An 18,683-nucleotide genomic window follows, 5' to 3' on the forward strand; every position below is an offset into this window, starting at 1 on the left:
GGTAATATTATAATGAGATCCCTTTGCCACGTCACCAAGGGAGCGAAATCAGACGCGCTCGTTTTCTCAGACACTTGCAGAAAAAGGCTTCCCAAAACAAAGTTACTGGGTTAATCTTTTTCACGTTTCCTTGGTTGGTAGATGCACCGGGGACCTGATTATAGCACTTAAAACCTGGAAAAGTCTGATTTTCATGATATGTCACCTTTAAAATGTTTTTCATTATTCTTATGAACATTTACTCAAAAGAAACCAAGCCCTGAATTCCGAATGAAAACAATTAAAAAGAATGACAAGCTAATAACATGATCAATGTTGGAGACTGTCTCCTCCTAAAAATGGCCACATAGGTTGTTTGTGCAAGCAGCGTATTACGACCTATTATTACGTTTTAAAATCAAGCGTCCTCTAGCGGCCTTATACATTATGACAGTCTCACTTGTCGGGTGTGTCGTCATCAAATGACCTTTGACTGTCGTTACCATCGTTACCAGTCAAAAAAGGAGGAGTGAACCAACAGTTCACCGAACGTCATTGTCCAGGTGTGTAAACTATTTTATTTTATGGTTTGTTTTTTAAGGTACTGTTCTGATTGTCTGCAATTAATGTGAAAGTAAGTGCAGTTTGACGTTTTCTCTACAAATCTGTTGCGAATGCCACTGAATGTATGTGATTTTACCACAGACATTTAGTTATAACTGAGATAACCTAATAATAATAATAATAATTAGTTACATTTATATAGCGCTTTTCTAGGCACTCAAAGCGCTTTACATTGTCAGGGGGTATCTCCTCATCTACCAGCAGTGTGCAGCATCCACCTGGATGATGCGACGGCAGCCATATTGCGCCAGAACGCCCACCACACTCCAGTTTACTGGTGGAGAGGAGACAGAGTGATGAAGCCAATCAGTGTATGGGGATGATTAGGAGGCCATGATGGTCAGAGGCCGATGGGCGAATTTGGCCAGGATGCCGAGGTCACACCTCTACTCTTTTCGAAGGACATCCTGGGATTTTTAATGACCACAGAGAGTCAGGACCTCGGTTTAACGTCTCATCTGAAGGACGGTGCTTGTTGACTGTATAGTGTCCCCGTCACTACACTGGGGCGTTAGGACCCACACAGACCACAGGGTGAGCACCCCCTGCTGGCCTCACGGACCCACACAGACCACAGGGTGAACACGCCCTGCTGGCCTCACTAGCACCTCGTCCAGCAGCAACCTAGTTTTCCCAGGAGGTCTCCCATCCAGGTACTGACCAGCTTAACCCTGCTTAACTTCAGTGGGCACCCAGTCTTGGGCTACAGGGTGATATGGCTGCTGAATAACTTGAGACAGTGTGTTAGAAAAGATCTGTGAACAAAATAGTTGAAAGAAAGGACTATAAGGAAGGTTATTAACACATAAAGTAAGGATACATTAATTAAAGTAAATCAGTTATAACTAAATGTGTTCAACATTACCTGTGAAGTCTTGAACCTTTGAAGGACTTCAGCTTCCCTGGCAACTTCAGCATTGAGCTTCGAGTTCAAGTTCCCTGTTAATACTAGCAGCTTTCTGACATAACTGATCAAAATTTGATTCTGAGCTTTGTGATATATATGCCATGATGAACAAGAGAAAGGAATAAAGAAAAATATGTGTAACTGAATTATGAATTACAGTTCAGAAAAATAGGCAAGGAAAATCTGAGAGAGAGTAAGAGAGAGAGAGAGAGATAGTAATGGCTTCATAATGAGCTGCTGGACACTAAATGTTGTTATAGGTGATGGAGATGTATGTGATATGAAGAACCTGCAAAACAGAAAAAAAAATTGAATAACAATTACATTACAAAAATGTATTAAATGAATGGCAAGTGATATGTTTACCGTGCTTTAACTAAAGAGTACACAATAAACACAGTTACTGTGGTAAAAGGCATGGTACAGTGTTTATACTACAAATACCAAAGTAAAACTACAGTTACGACGGGAGATACATGATATATGTTGTGGTTACCGAGGTTTTATTACACATGACATGGTTGAGCGACATTTTACTATGGTAAAAACATGGTAAATGCGTGGACTTGATCCCTTACATGATCCCTTTCCACCACAGGCGAATTTCAAACGAATATCACAATGAAAACTAACTTTATAATGCTGGTGGGGTCCAACTGAATGATCTGAACGTCAGACAGGTTGAATGGAACAAACAGTGTCCAGTATCAATTTGAAACACCACATAATTTCATTCATAAACACGGGACGATCGACTACTTTACGAGACGGGTGGAAACCCTACCTGTACATGTCTTGAAGTCATCTAAAATCCATATCTTTTTTAGCAATAAAACATTTCGAACAGCTGGGAGAGTTTAAAACACAAACAGTTTAAAACGCACAATGCATTTAGGCGAAAGTTTCTGTAACATATCTCCTGTTGCCAGTAAGGGCACTAATTTAGGGAACGCTCGTATGGGTCGTATTTGAGGATAGTGACAAACGACCTATATGGTCGTATAGGTTGGAGGACTTGTTGCAGTGTTGAGATGAATGCTGACGTGTGTGCGTGTGTGTGATTTGTCACAACTTCACTGCTGCATTATATGAGATGAATCTTCATACAAACATTCATAAAAGCACTAAATCCACATTGCTCTCTGATAATATTATCAGCATTGTGTTTATAAAACATGATCCCTAAGTCAACACATTTAACATGAATTTTAACATGAATATGAATATGTTTATGATCCGGATTACAGGATTATAGATTTCATGTCATTGCATGTATATACACATAATCATAAAAGCAACAATATTTTAATGTTGCAGGAAGTGGCGGTTAAACTTTATTTTGATAGTCCACTTTAGACATTCTACTAACAGTAAGTAACTTTGCAACTACATGTCAACTAGCAGTCATTAGAGTATTCGTAGACTGTCTGCTTAATCTTCTAACACTTTATTTTGATGAGTCCACAACATACAACATACTGACTATAAGAAACTTTGCAAGTATATGTCAACCAGAGGTGGACAATCCAGGGGTCAGAAAGTAAAAGTCCTGCCATATGTTTATTCCACCCATGAACTCAGCAGTTCTTTTTCATTTTATTTTATTTATCTGACTTGGTTCCTCCTCTGGTGAAATCAGCTGCTGAGTTCATGGGTGGAATAAACATATGGCAGGACTTTTACTTTCTGACCCCTGGATTGTCCACCTCTGATGTCAACTTATTCTACTAACCCTAAACCTAACCTAACAGTCTACTCTGAGAGTTAGTAGACATGTAGTTGCAAATTAATGAGAATTAGTTGACATGTAGTTAAAAAGTTACTTATAGTTAGTATGTCTAAAGTGGACTATCAAAATAAAGTGTAACCATGGCTGCATTATGCACATCTGTTTTATATATCTTATATATAAACAGCCTTTAGATAGAATAAAGACTTTCACACACACACACACACACACACACACACACACACACACACACACACACACACACACAAAATTGGATCTTCAGTAGTTCTTTGGGGTGGTAGCACTTAAAGTGGTTCCCCTATGATTATGAGCCAATGCAGCACTTTTAGCGCTATTTAGCACGATTTTTAGAGAGTTCTATACCATAAACTGACCAAATTAAATTACTTCTTTAGTGAGCTTACAAGTGCATGTGTGCAATATAAGCCTACCTACACTCCTACTTTTTAATGTTAATGTAAAGTATGAAAAATAAAATGTAGTAAAAATAAAATAAAATAAAACACTTTAGTTTTATATTATCATTATTATTGCTGCTGCTGTTGTTGTTGTTGTTTCTGCCTAATCAGCCTAGAAACTACTGAATACAATTAATGGAAGAGCTATCAATAAAGAAAAAAAAAAAAAAAGTAATATTATAATTATATATTATGTTAGTGTTATAATTACAGACATGACCTTTCCACACCTTACGGTTTGAACCTGCTCAGCTGCGTATTTCACAGGGGTGTTGCTGTGTTTTATGTTTTTCTGGGCACCTGTCATATTTACTAACAAGATACAGCTGAAAAAATCAGACAAAGGCATGACAAACACAAGGAAAAACTCTGTCAATAGAATGTATATTAAACATGAAAAAAAAAACACAATAACTATTAACCCACCAAACCTGTTACATACATGCATAGTTTTAGTATTTGGATCTAAAAGTGATTGTGAGGTGTAATTTCTCAAAATAACTTTTCCAGAGAAGAAAGAAAGCCATTCAGGTATGGAAAAACATCGGGGGCAGTAAATTAGAATTTTTTTTCGTGAATTATTCCTTTAGTCCTTATTATGTAATATTTGCATTACATTTGTGTATATTTGATAAACAGGCTCACCTATCAAACCTATAATTGCAAGACAAATAAATATATAAAAAATAGTATAAAATATTTCATAGTATTGTCATCAGCAGTCCATCTAATGTGTCTCATGCCAGTGAACAAGCTAAGCATTTGTCTGAGACATACCCTCATAACGAGTTTCCTGAACATGTATTTCAGTGAGTTGAGCTGCTGGATCTATGAAATCTGTAAGCAGTTCTAAAGATCTTTATTGCCACATCAGAGTTTTTAACAACCCTCAAAAAGAAGATAGAAGAGAAGATGTCTCGATATGAGCAAACCAGAAAAACTCTCTCCGATCACAGGAAAAGTCTCCAGGATCTAGACAAATAAATATAAAAGAACTATATAGAAATATATATAACACTATATAGAAAGTATTGTTCAACTGGCAGCTCTTTATTTCATAGTATTGTCATCAGCAGTCCATCTAATGCAGGGGTGTGAAACTCAGTTCCTGGAGGACCGCACCCCTGCATAGTTTAGTTCCAACCCTGCTCCAACACACATACCATGTAGTTTCCAAATAAGCCTTAATGACTTGATTAGCTGGATCAGGTGTGTTCAATTAGGATTGCATCTAAACTGTGCAGGGCTGTGGCCCTCCAGGAACTGACTTTGACATGCAATTCTAAAAACTTCCAAGTTAGTTTTTCTCCATTTGCGCTCAAGACTATGAGTTTCTTTCTTGAGAGAATGGGTATTACTGTTGTACCATGGCGTTTTCAATTTGATGGGGGCAACAGCTTCTAATGTATTAGAGAAGATAGTGCCCATGTTGCTAGTTATTTCATCTAGTTGATATGTGTTTATGGGTAGACAGAGCAGTTAAGATAAATCAGGCAGGTTATTTGTGAATCTGTCTTTGGTGGCTGGAACAATAGTTATGCCCAGACGATAACGCGGCGCTATATAGTTAATATCAGTAATACGCAGCATGCACGATACAAGGAAATGGTCAGTAACATCATCACTTTGAGGTACGATTTCTATATCAGTAAGATCAATGACATTTTGCTTGACTCCAAAAGAGTTTATTAGGTCAGTAAATGCAAGTCCTAATGCATCATTTGTATTATCAACGTGAATGTGAATAAACCAAATAAAGCAGAACTGGCCCAAATCTGGGCAACATTGATTTGAATTCTGGCCCAGATCCAACACCTTACTCCGGCCCACATACTGTGAAGAATGATAGCACTTGGGCGGTCCGCTCCTGTTTGCAAAATTTGGGCCACAAGCAAGCCATAGGTAGGCCGCATGTCAGCCATGAAAATAAATAAATAAAAGAAACCATAACTGGCCCAAATTTGGGCCACATTTAATTTAATTCTGGCCCAGATATGGCCCAGATCTAATACCTTGTTCTGGCCAAGAAGAACCGCTTCTCAACATTATTAACTCGTCGTTATCTTTAGGTCACGTCCCAAAACCATTCAAGCTCGCGGTTATTAAGCCTCTTACTAAGAAACCACAACTAGATCCTAGCGAACTGGAAAATTACAGACCCATTTCAAATCTTCCATTTATGCCTACAATTTTAGAAAAAGTTGTGTCTGCTCAATTGTGCTCCTTCCTGCAAAAAAAAAATCTCTATGAAGAATTTCAGTCAGGTTTCAGGCCCCATCATAGCACAGAAACTGCACTTGTTAAAATTACAAACAACTTTCTTCTTGCGTCAGACCAATGCTGCATCTCATTGCTAGTGCATTCGACACTATAGAGAACAGAAAATGCACTTGTTAAAATTACAAACAACTTGCTTCTTGCGTCAGACCAATGCTGCATCTCATTGCTAGTGCATTCGACACTATAGATCATGACATACTCATAGATCGATTACAAAACTATGCAGGTATTCAAGGGCAGGCTTTAAGATGGTTTAGATCCTACCTGTCCGATCGCTACCACTTTGTTTATTTAAACGGTGAGTCATCTCAATTATCACCATTAAAGTATGGAGTGCCACAAAGATCTGTCCTAGGTCCTCTGCTATTTTCGATATACATGTTGCCCCTTGGTAATATTATTAGAAAATACGGGATTAGTTTCCACTGTTATGCTGATGATACTCAACTATATATCTAAGCTAACAGAGTGTGTTAAAAATGTAAAAGATTGGATGACCAATAATTTTCTCCTAATACATTCGGATAAGACAGCGATATTACTTATTGGACCAAAAAACAGTCCACAGAATCTCTTGGATTACAATTTGCAACTTGACAGATGTACTGTTACTTCATCTACAGTCAAAAATCTGGGTGTTATATTAGAACTAATTTTACAGTCACTGGCTACCTATTAAGTTTTGTATCAGTTACAAAATAGTATCACATACCTATAAGGCCCTTAATGGGTTAGCTCCTGCTTACCTAACTAGTCTTTTACCACGCAAAAATCCATCACGCTCCCTAAGATCACAAAACTCTGGACTTTTGGTAGTACCTAGGATAGCAAGGTCCACTAAAGGAGGTAGAGCTTTTTCACATTTGGCTCCCAAACTCTGCAATTGCCTTGCTGATAACATTCGGTGTTCAGACACACTATCTCTGTTTAAATTTAGATTAAAGACAAATCTCTTTGGCCAAGCATTCAAATAATGCATCTCATAATCGATTTAAATTGTGAAAAGCACTATACAAATAAACTTGAATTGAATTGAATGTTCATGGTTGACATTGGGCCTTCTTTTGGCTTGCTTGTGGCCCAAATCTGGCAAACAGGAGCGGACCGCCCAATTGCCATCATTCCACACGGTATGTGGGCCTGATGAAAATGTCAGGTGTGTGCCTGATCTGGGCCTCAGGAATTTTGCTATCTGGGATGTGCATTCGCAATTAGAGTAATTTCTATCAGCTACTTACAAAACATCTCCAGGTTACGCATTTAACCATGGTTCCCAGAAGGAACGAGACGCTGCTTCCAAACACTATGGGGATATGTGACCTCGCTCTGAATCATGTGTGCAATCAGTCCAATTGATGGGCGAGGCATCACAGGCGGGGTGACATAGTGACCAGGACGCTTAAAGGCACGTGCGGTGGATACAGTAGATTCTCTTCTGCGAAATGAAGTAAGTTCTCGCAGGGATGCCGGAAGTATGGCACTGAGACGCAGCATCTCGTTCCCTCGGGGAACCATTGTTACATGTGTAACCTGGAGACGTTCCCATTCAGGAACTCGAGCTGCATCGAAATGCTATGGGAAAGAGAATGCCCACACCGCCAGACTTACAAATTCCTGCCTAGTGTGGACAAGCACAGCTAAGTCGAGAGAAAGGAGCCAGGAGTGGTGCAGAATGCAGGTAGGCACATGACAAAGTAGGTGGGGACATCCTGCAGCATCCCAAAGGCTAACTTCAGAAGGAGTGAGCCTTGACCCCCAAATGAGAGGGGAGATCAGAGGGCTTGAGGCGATGGAATTGCATCCTGATCCACTGCTTAGCATAAGCTTCTCTGGCCGGAGGCCTCAGCCTCAGCGCACCGCGGAGGAAACGTGTAAGGGCCGCAATGGCCGCCACGCAGACCTTCAAGGTGGAGTGGGTCAACCCTACAGAGAATCAGGCCTGCAGGAACTCCCTTTACCAACTGGGCAGATAACAGGGTCAAGCTGGTGGTCTCCGCACCAAGAAGTGAAAAGCTTCCACTTCAGGGCATACAGTTTCCTCGTAGAGGGAGCTCTGGATTGGAGAATGGTCTCAACAACCTCGGTTGAGAGACCGGAAGCTATGAGTTGTGCCCCCTCAGGGGCCACACCCACAGCTTCCACAGCTCCGGGCGGGGGTGAAAGATACCCTCCGCCTGTGAGAGTAGATCCCTCCTGACGGGAATCTCCCATGAAGAAAATCAGAAATCAGGTCTGAGAAGCGTACTCGGCCCAGCCAGAACGGGGCTACTAGCAGCAGACGGAACCCGTTCCGGCGCACTCTTTCCAGAACTCTCGGGCGCAGAGCAATCAGGGTAAAGGAGTACAGATGAAGTCTCTGCCACATCTGTACCATGGCATCCAACCCCAGTGGAGCTGGATGAGTCAAAGAGAACCAGAGGGGACAGTGCGATGTCTCCTGAGTTGCAAACTGGTCCACCTGAACATGGCCAAAAACTCTCCCATATAGAGATGCCCAGGGATCTGAACTGCTCTCAGCGAAAGGAGTTTTTCCTGGAACCACACAAGGATCTGGTGTGCCTGCCTGTAAAGGGGGCGCGAACGCAGACCTTCTTGGTGGTTGATGTAAGAGAGCACCGCTGTATTGTCGGTGCGCACCAACACATGGCGATCTCTTAGGTCCGGGAGGAAGTGTTTCAATGCTTGAAACACGGCCAGCATCTCCAGGCAGTTGATGTGCCACGTGAGATGGTGACCGCTCCACAGACCGCGGGCCGAGTGGCCACTCATGACTGCTCCCCAATCGGTGAGGGACACGTCCGTCGCTAGCATTAGCGGCGACAAGGAGCTCCCAGCACCAGGCCCTGAGACAAGAACCAAGGTTTCCTTCACATGTCTAAGGTACGAAGGCAGCGCCGCGTGACCTTGAGCATGCAGAGCAGGTTTCCCCTTGGGGAGAATCCCTTGGTCTCCAGTCACCACTGTAGGGGTCTCATGTACAGCAGGCCAAAAGGTATCACGTTGGATGCAGCTGCCATCAGACCCAGCAGTTTTAGGAACTGCTTGACAGTGAGTGACCGGTCTTCTCCCACTCTTGCAACTGCGGTGAGGATCGACTCAATCCGAGCAGGAGACAGACGTGCCTGCATTGTGGTTGAATCCCACACCATGCCCAGATAAGTGGTTTTCTGTACTGGAGAAAGCACACTTTTCTTGACATTAAGTCTTAACCCCAGCTCTTTCATGTGAGCGAGAACGACATATTGATGCCGAACCGCCATCTGCTCTGAGTGGTTGAGTATGCGGATGTCCTGGAGTCACAGAGGAGCCAGAGCAGCATCCTCACACTTCGTGAAAGTGCGGGGTGAGAGTGCAAGGCCGAATGGAAGAACCCGGTATTGGTAAGCTTTTGACCCCAAAAGCAAACCTCAGGAGCTTCCTGAGATGGGGAGGGATGGAGATGTGGAAGTATGCGTATTTTAGATAGATCCTGCCAAACCAGTCCTCGGAACTGATCTGAGACATGACCTAAAACGGGACGCAACCCTCCATCCTTCTTTGGAACGATGAAGTACCAGCTGTAGAACCCGGACTCTCTGTCGAGAGGAGGGACCACCTCGATGGTCTCCTTCCTCAAGAGAGTGTTTACTTCTTGTTCCATTATCAGAGCCTGCTCGGGGCCCACCAGAGTGGGAATGACCCCATTGAAACGAGGCGGAGGAGAACCAAACTGGATTCAGTAGACTCTATCTTCAGTGTGCAGGACCCATTGAGACACATTTGGCAGAATGCAAAAGGTCTACTAAAGGGAATCAGTCTCTTGAGACTGACATCTGGTGTAATCAGAGTGGCTAGGTCGTGCCCTGAAGCACCGAACCAGCAGGGGACGACCGAACTAGCTGCTCTAGAGACCTCCGAAGAGGTAGCAAGCCTCGTTTCCAGGCGGTGACTGAGAGAAGTGCTCGCCGGAGAACGCTGCGCCCTGAAGCACCGTAGGTGGCAGGGTTGGCAGATCGATCTCCTTAGGGCAATAAGGAGAGACTGCACCAAATAATGAGGTGTACACCGCTCTTCCCCAGAGGGGCCTGCCTTCCGAAGTCCAGAGCCATGGCATTAGGACTCTCTTTGACTGAAGTCTCCAATTGAAAAAGACTAGACTGATAGAACCAGAGCCTGCTCGGGGCAGGACCCAATGAGACATGCTTGGCAGGGGTTCCCACACCGCCAGGTGACCTACTAAGAGAACCAGTCTCTCAAGACTGGCCTCTGGTGTACTTAGAGCGGTGCCCTAAGGCGAACCGGCAGGGAATGGCCGAACTAGCTGCTCTAGAAACCTCAGAAGAGGTAGCGAGTCTCTCAGTACCGCTATGTTTCCGGGCGGTGACTGAGAGAGGCGCTCGCCGGAGACTGCTGCGCCCTGAAGCAACCTAGGTGGCAGGGTTGGCAGATAGGTCTCCCAAGGGCACTGAGGAGAGACGGGCACCGTGTAATGAGGTGTACACCACTCTTCCCTAGAGGGGGCTGGCCCTCAGAAGTCCTGGGCCCTAGGCGTCAGGACGTTTTAGCCAAAGACTATCTATCCAGCGAGAATATCCAGCGAGATCCGCCTTCCGCTAGAAGCCTTCGGCCCAGGAGCACCACTCTGACTCTAAATTCTGGGGAGTATGAGAAGTGACGCTTCCTGAATGAGGAGCTGGAACACTGTTGGTTGGGGCTGCTCCCGCCCAGCAGCCCCTGCTGACCACCTCAAACTCCTCGGAGGAAGAGAGGTAAGCACATGCTCTCACTTGAGAATTGTATCCCAAGAGCTCCTGTATATCTAACTTCTCATAGTCAGATGAAAATACTTCATTGAATTCCTCAGAATTAGATGCAGCCAAACAACCAGAAAGGTAAACACGGTCTGGTGTAATAAGATTCATATAAAAATAACGAGAATGACGTAATGCGCCACTCGGTTAATTTATTGTATTTTTCTAGTGCTCAAATAAATCCCTTGTACGATGTCTAAGATTATGTCTATTGTTTTATAATTGAAAAACTATGCAGTGGTATGTTTAATGACTAAAATATTTTGTAGAACCGTTCAATACATTTGGTAAATATTTTTTAGATTTGAAATAGAAACTCATGAGACATGTGACTTTCAACCCATTACATTTCTGGATTGCTACAGGACTGATTTCATGTATTTTTATATGAAATAAAAAAATAATCAGTGTGGTACAATTTTTTTCAAGGCACTTCAGTGTCTATAACTTTTTATCTTTTGAGCATTATCAACTCTGGATTATGGATAGTAAAGCCCACAGGGTCTTCTTTCCAAAGACACCAAAATTGTGTGTGTAGCACACTGTTGTCAGGAACTGTTACCATTTTAAGTTAGGTAGGTCATTTTCAGCTGTGAGTCCCAAAACGGAGGGTGTTCAGGGGTTCAAGTTCAGTTCAGCACATGATTATTGTTAAAGTATAAGATGGTTAATTAATACATGCAAATAAAATTATTTGTTTCTTTGAACCACAACTTGTCTTGACTTGAGATGACATGAAAAATTAACATTCTGAAACAAATATCCTTACCAAGAAGCCAAGTTAAAGGCAGAGTAAGCGATTTCTGGTAGCCAATGTTGATATTTGAAATCACCAAAACAAACAAGCCCCTACCCCAAAAGGGTCTTGCCCCTATTTTGATAGCTCCGCCCCACATATACGTACGCAACCCAGGCAACGATTAGTTCTGTGAAACAAAGCAAAACCAATGTTACACCGTGTCTACTGACGTGAGCGGCGCGGCGCAACAAATCCCCGACAGAAAACTGCTGCCTGGTTCTATTTAAGACGTGCTGATACAAATTTCAAATGGTTTTCAACGGTCATTTGATCACGTCCAGTGTAGGCAGACTTTAGCTGTTGTAGACACGGTGTTACTCACCTATTGCGAAGAAGTTTTCTAAAGTGTTTTTGAAAAATCACATACCCTGCCTTTAAATGGGCAAGTGGAAACAAATCAGACATGATAATGAGACTAACAGTGTTTCTGTTTTCAAAATAGTCTACAAAGCATTAGATTAGTTAAAAATTAAGCAATTCAGTCTTTCAACTCCTGTTATCACAATGCCTGTCACATAAAGACAGTAAATCCGATTTAGTAAGGATAGAAAGATAGCTTACAGGGCCCATCCAAATACCCATACTTGCAGTCTTTGCCCTTGTCCACTTGTCTACTTACATGACGTATTTCCTGTATACGGTCCAAGTGTTCAAGTAGGCGTGGAGACCAGAAGTGTGTGTAGAACTTTTCATTACCTGATCGGACACACTTCGAGTGATGTAAAAATGCAAGTGTTTACAGAGCTTTATTTTGATTTGCAATATGTTGCATTTTAAAACAAACTCATAAATGTCTGTAAGTAAACTTATAAATGTAAATTTAGTCATTGTGATACTTGTAATTAAGTCATAAAAAGCAGCTGCAAATATTGTACAAAATACACATACTCATCTTTGCACAAATTTAACTTACAGTGGAATGTTATCGTCATTTTTGAGGCACATTCCTGAACATGATGTGTATTGGCATACGCTTAGCCTACCTTTTGTAAACATAACTTAATACTTTGACCATTTTTGATCTACAATGTAAACTGCAGACACTCACATCCCAAATTGTCTTTTCAAGTTACTTATTAAAAACATACATGTTCAAAAATAAACATAACTGCTTCATAATTAATGTTTTCAGTATGGGTGTGTGTAATTTACGTTGTAGAACAAAATGTCAAAGTATTGTCAAGTTATGTTCACAACAGGTTTTATTTATTTTACTCACACAATTAATTGAAAAACCCCATTATAAAACCCCATAGGAAAATTTTTCAGGGTTCTGACGTCATACCTGCACCATTCTAAAACGCTCTGATTTCTAGATTAGAACAGAAAACCAGATACACTGGATTTGCTTGTTTTAAAACAAATGCTTTGTTTTTGTTTTTTTACTTATGAATTTATGAACACTTACACAGAACACATCAAACCTTATTTGTTTAATTAGCCTCAGATGAATGTTTTACTGAGGTGATGATCATTCTCGTTCTGAAAAGTGTGATTTCCATTTGGTCTTTGATCAGTAATTCACATCCAACTGTAGATCATCGCCTCACATTAGATTATTACAAAAACTCCAGAGAAAAAGACACATGAACAAATAAAATAATGAATAGCTAATAACAGGATCAATGTTGAGTGATGAAGATTGATGTGTGATTTGTCATGACTTCACTACTCCATTATGTGAGATTAATCTTCATACAAACGTTCATACAAAAGCACTAAATCCACATTTCAATCAGGTCCACTTCGTCAAAGTATATTTATTACAATTATATAGTAATATAATACAATTCACATTTTACATGAGTTGTAGAAAATACAGAATACATGATAGAGAATGCTTGCAATAGTGAACTGTATATGAAAACAAAAATCAGATTAGATTACAGGTTCAGTTAGGTGGAGCTGGGGTTGGAGGAGGAGTTTGATTTGCGAGCAGCGATGCGATAGAAGATATGCTGGAGAATGGGAATTTAAATGGACTGCTGTGACAAGTGTCAAAACTGGATTGGCACACGTCAGGAGCTTGACTGACGTGGCCTGCCTGAACTAATGCGATGCTTGATTTATCTCTGATAAAATGATCAGAATTGTCTTTATAAAACATGATCCTCATGACTACACATTTAACATGAATATATTTTTACAATCAGGATTACAGGATTATAGATTTCATGTCATTGCATGTTTATAGACATATAAACCAAAGAGGAAGGCAGCTAGATTTTAATGTTTTAATACACATGAAGTGACCCTATTATAAAAATCTAATCTATTATAAAAATAAAAATAAAAAGTTTTATATTTTCTTATATATCATATATTTAAGCCCACCTGTGTTCCTACTTTGTAATGCAAATGTAAATTATAAATAAAATGTAAAAATAAATAAGCACTTCAATATGATGATTATGATGATGATTATTATCATTGTTATTATTATAGTTCTTGATTAATCAGCCTAGAAAATACTGAATATAAAAGAGCTATTAATAGGCAAAAAAGTACATGCAGCACTACCTGTTTTTCACACATGTAACAAAACCTGTTTCCCTATCATTACTTTAATCACTCACATCCCAAAGTGTCTTTTCAAGTTACTTATTAGAAACAATCGTTTTCAGAAATAAACATAAATGGTTTAAAATTCGCGTTTTCAGTATGGGTGTGTGTAATTTACGTTGTAGAACAACATTTCAAAGTATTGCACAGGTTTTATCTTACTCACAAAATTAATTGAAAAACCCCATTATAAAACCCCATAGGAAAATCTTGACTGAATAAGCAGTGCACTAGTCTTCTGGGTTCTGACGTCATACCTGCACCACTCTAAACCGCTCTGATTTCAAGATTGAATTTAGTGTGTGTTAAGGGCTCTGCACTTTGACATTTTTAAGACCTGGGACAGTCTTGCACACTTCATGTTTCGTGTACGTGCTCTCAAGGGGCCAAGACCACAAGTGTGGGTAATTTGGACAGGCCAACAGTTTACAAAGAGAAATAATCCACCCAAAGAAACTCAGAAGGGCATAACCAGAACTTCATCTGCTTGAACTACTTTCCTAAAACTAGTCCCACAACTGAAAGAACATTTACAGCTCACATTTTCTACAGAAGTATTTATATTAGTGGTGAAATGAACACAAATATAAGCCACTTTTCTGGAATATCTTGCCCCATACATATTCACTCTAAATGCATTACTAAAATGTTCGCTTGTGTTTGCAAACTGAGGAAACATAAATCATTTAAGACATATATTTGACACTGATGATATTAAATCTTGTGCCTTTCCAGAGGCTGATAAACAACAGTTATGGGAGTTTATCAAGGATGAATTGCAGGACATCCTGAAGAAATACTCCTTAGACTTCTCAAAAGAGCAAATGAAGGTAAACAAACTACTCATGTAACAATTCTGCCTCTTCACTTCCATGAAGAAACACACAAGTTTAGCAGCACTGATGATAAGCTATGTAGTAAATGTAGATTGTAATTCTTTACCATCTAACTGAAATGTAAAGTCTTGTTTCTCATGAACACGTGATGAATGTACTATTCACTTTTGTTTGTGAAAAAAAAAAAAAAAACATAAAAACATAATTAATGGAGAAAATGCTGAAATGTGTGCTTTACTTGTTTATTTTTGCTCCACCGACAAAATCTCTTCCAAACAAAACTCAATGAACAATCTAATACCTGAATGAACCAATAAATCACTGCTTCAAACGGACCAGTTGAGTGATTGATTCAGTGATTCACTCATAAAGACAGTCATGTCATGTTGGTCATGGTCGCCACTTAGTAATGAAACCATGCAGCAAACAATGATTTATCTGGAAACTGTTGTCTAAAGTTGAAATGAATTGATTTATTCATTTATGGGTCACAAAATTACTTTGATCAACGACATGGATTTGAACATGATGAGTCGTGAATTACACACTGTAAAAAATGACCGTGAATTTAATGGTAAAAGACTGTAAAAATGCTACAGTAAAAACCTGTTAAATGGTTAACGGTAAATTCCCCTACTATATACGGTGAAAAACTGTATTGGACATTACATGTATTGGACATTAATTTTACGGTAGTATACCGTTTTTAGAAGTAAAAAAGACCGTATAATTTACAGTGAATAACCGTAAATTGACATTCCCAGTATTCCCTGCGTTACATTTCAAATTTGAACTATGTTTCTTCTTAGTTTTTTTCTTATCAGTTTTGTATATTAGGGTTGTATGTTACACCTAATGTTGTTAAATGAATGTTTATTGCATTATTTCAGTATCATGTGTGTTACCATGATGGTGTTTAGTGTTTGTGTGAATGACACTGTGCACCTTCTATATATGTTATTATTTAAAAGCTGCTTGTGATGGGCTTTGGTTCATCATGTGACTTTCTCATCACCTCCTGCATTTGGTGGTTATCAGTGTATTACAAAGGTACAAAACAGATTTCAGTACTTCAATAGGTTGGTATATTAACATTATATCAGTTAATGAAATTACGGTATTTTACTGTAAATTTAAGTTAAAACCGTAAAACCTAAAATGTTCCTACCATATTTTTTACGGTAAAATTCCGGCAACCACAGTTGCCGTTTTTTTACTGTAAATTTTACGGAATTTCATTGCATATTGTTTTGTATTTTGGAGGTCTTCAACGACCCCATCCATGGTCACATTGAGCTGCACCCCCTGCTGGTGAAGATCACAGATACTCCTCAGTTTCAGAGACTGAGACAAATCAAACAGCTAGGAGGAACATATCTGGTGTATCCTGGTGCTTCCCACAATCGCTTTGAACACTCACTTGGGTGAGATATTATTATATTCAGAGCTGACATTTTAGTAGGCTATTTAAGTTAATATTTTAATAATTTGACAACACATTCGTGGTTCTCTGATGTTGGCTAATGGTCATATGACTTTTAACATACCTTGCAAAAATAAAAACCTCTTGGCAGTGGGCAATGGACATGGAAAATGTTAGCAGCAAAGAAACATAATAATATAAAAATGAATTAACAATAATATTGAAAATTCTATTTCTGATCCTTTACTAGCTGATTCCAGGTATAAATACTGTAGGAAGTACTGTTTCTTATTTCAATTTGTATGATATTCCACAACTGTGACCATTATAGGGAAAAAAAAGAAAAGAAAAACAACAACAACTGAAGGAACGATGTCTGACTGAGTGGAACTACACAATCCCCGCTTAGATCAGATCTAGTAGGTCTGTAAGTCGGGGAGAGTGGGGCACAAAGTAACACTTTTTGACTTTATCAAATTGTGTAAATCCACATGGGGTTCAGAGTATAATTTTTTTTATCCACAGTAATTTCACACTTGTCTAGTACAAATATGTCGCTTTGTTTCATTAATACAGTGTATACGTTTTTCTTTATTCACCCTCAAAAAATGGAAGTGAAATGTGACAACATGCCCCGTAGGTGGGGTACATTGTAATATCTGAGGGGCACGTTGTAACATGACCATATGACAGCTTAAAATGTTATCTGATCGCATGAAAAAAAAAAATACAAGACAAACCTAAATATTTTGTCAATAAAATAAAATATTTTTTTATTTCAAATAAAATAATGGCGTTTTTTAAGAATGAAAAATAATCTGAGTTTGGAGTTTGACAATGAACACATTGCAACCAGGCTTGGTATGGCCCACATAAACGAGCCAAAATGCTTTACATGTCTTGAAATAATAATTTCTTAACATTAAACATTGACTGTCAGTATTTATTCACCTGTTTCTCGTCGTTTATCATTGAAATTTATTAAAGTAAATAGTGTGAATTACATCGCTAATGTCATAAAATAACACGGCAGGGCACATTGTAACGCAGTGTTACAACACACCCCATCTGCGCAACTGGAGTTTAAAACTGGTTAGTGTCTTCTGATAGTTAGTGTAGCATTAAAAAATAATCTAAACGTATAAATAACAGATTGGAGATTAAAATAATAGCAGATTTGTCTAATTTTAAATGAGTAATAAAAAACTGAGATGAAAAATTTTCTTAAGCCAGAAATATAATTTTACTATGGTAAAATAAATGTTCAGCGATATCTTCAAAAGACTTTTGAATTTTGGCACACTTTTTTTCTCTATATAATGTTGATATGGTAACTACTAAATGCTGTAAATTTTGTTATGCTAGCATGTGTGGAAATATTTAAACCATGTGTGTTACAACTAACCCCGCGTTCCTTTGTGCCCCGCGCTCCCCTAAGATCTTTTTGTTTAATAAAAGTAAGTGCTGGAGGTGCCTGTCCATTCAAGATCTTATCACAACAGGCAGGCATTCAACAGTGTACGTCAGGAGTGGCCAACTTCGGTCCTGGAGAGCCACAGTCCTGCAGACTTCAGCCCCAACCCTAATCAAACACACCTGAACAAGCTAATCAAGGTCTAAGGGTTACTAAAAGCAGCAGTTTGTATCAAGGTTGGAACAAAACTCTGCAGGACTGTGGCTCTCCAGGACCGACGTTGGCCACCCCTGGTGTATACGTGATAAGATTTTCGTTAGCCTGTATTTTAGAAGAATATTACAGCGGTGTTAAGAGTTATGTTTTCTGCTCTGCTAATACAGAGAAAGAATCAACTTTGATCTTGATACACTCTCCATCGCCAGGCCTATCAGCACAAGATCTGCAACATCATCGAAGACATGTGAGTTTCTCTGTTTGTAGTGGAGGGGATATCTGTGCCTCTGATTGTACAATAAAAGAAAGTCTATACGTACAAGTTTAAAACACTAACTTGCATTTCTAACATTTCATGTTAGGTTTTCAAAAGCGCTCGTACGAGCTGATCGTGATCTTCATGAAGGAAAACCTGAAGATATGCTGAAGATTTCTGAAGCCATAAAGACAGCAGAGGACTACAGCAAACTCACAGGTCAGCTGAAAACAGATACAAAAAATAAATACATCAAATAAACTGAAAGGTAAAATATATAGCATATTACAATATATCTACAGTATATAACCATTTGTAATCATGTGTCTCAGAACATAGTGTTTATTAAATAATATATTATTTGCAAATGACACATTGGCAGAAAACAA

At 39.5% G+C, this 18,683-nt stretch overlaps 1 long non-coding RNA gene across 1 annotated transcript; it reads right to left on the reverse strand.

Moving 5' to 3' along the window:
- Positions 1–12,428: 12,428 nt before the first annotated feature.
- Positions 12,429–17,720, reverse strand: LOC107656166 (uncharacterized). Its single transcript, XR_001630532.1, has 3 exons — positions 17,710–17,720; positions 15,583–15,591; positions 12,429–12,495 (listed from the first exon to the last, which is right to left on the reverse strand). It is a non-coding gene; the product is annotated as an uncharacterized LOC107656166 (long non-coding RNA).
- Positions 17,721–18,683: the final 963 nt, after the last annotated feature.

Source organism: Sinocyclocheilus anshuiensis, unplaced genomic scaffold (assembly GCF_001515605.1).
Source record: "Sinocyclocheilus anshuiensis isolate Anshui unplaced genomic scaffold, SAMN03320099.WGS_v1.1 scaffold1999, whole genome shotgun sequence".
NCBI classification, from domain to species: Eukaryota; Metazoa; Chordata; class Actinopteri; order Cypriniformes; family Cyprinidae; genus Sinocyclocheilus; species Sinocyclocheilus anshuiensis.